This window comes from Wasmannia auropunctata, unplaced genomic scaffold (assembly GCF_000956235.1).
Source record: "Wasmannia auropunctata unplaced genomic scaffold, wasmannia.A_1.0 LD336059.1, whole genome shotgun sequence".
Taxonomy (NCBI): Eukaryota; Metazoa; Arthropoda; class Insecta; order Hymenoptera; family Formicidae; genus Wasmannia; species Wasmannia auropunctata.
The window spans coordinates 580,377-580,732 of NW_012026831.1; positions in this window are offsets into that span (position 1 = coordinate 580,377).

Below are 356 nucleotides of genomic sequence, written 5' to 3' on the forward strand. Positions count from 1 at the left end.
AACACTAATGTATCTTTATCTTTAGATCACATAACATAATTAACATTATATTTATTTTAACACGATCGAAGTTGTTCTCTAGCAAGTCTGTAGAGGAAAAAACCGTCATCGAGTTGTGTAAGCAAAACAGCTATATTCTTTGATAAATTACAATTAAAGTAGATATTAATTCAAGATTCTTTTATCAATCTTGTGTTTTTAATTATTTTCATTCATAAATTCAATAGTTTAGAAGGAGATACTGTTAATAAAACTCACAGGTACGATTTAGGCGACCGGTTTGCTGAATCGTGCTTTTGACAGCATGTTATAAAAAAGCTTAGAACAAATTAATTTGCTATTAGTGAAAGATTTAA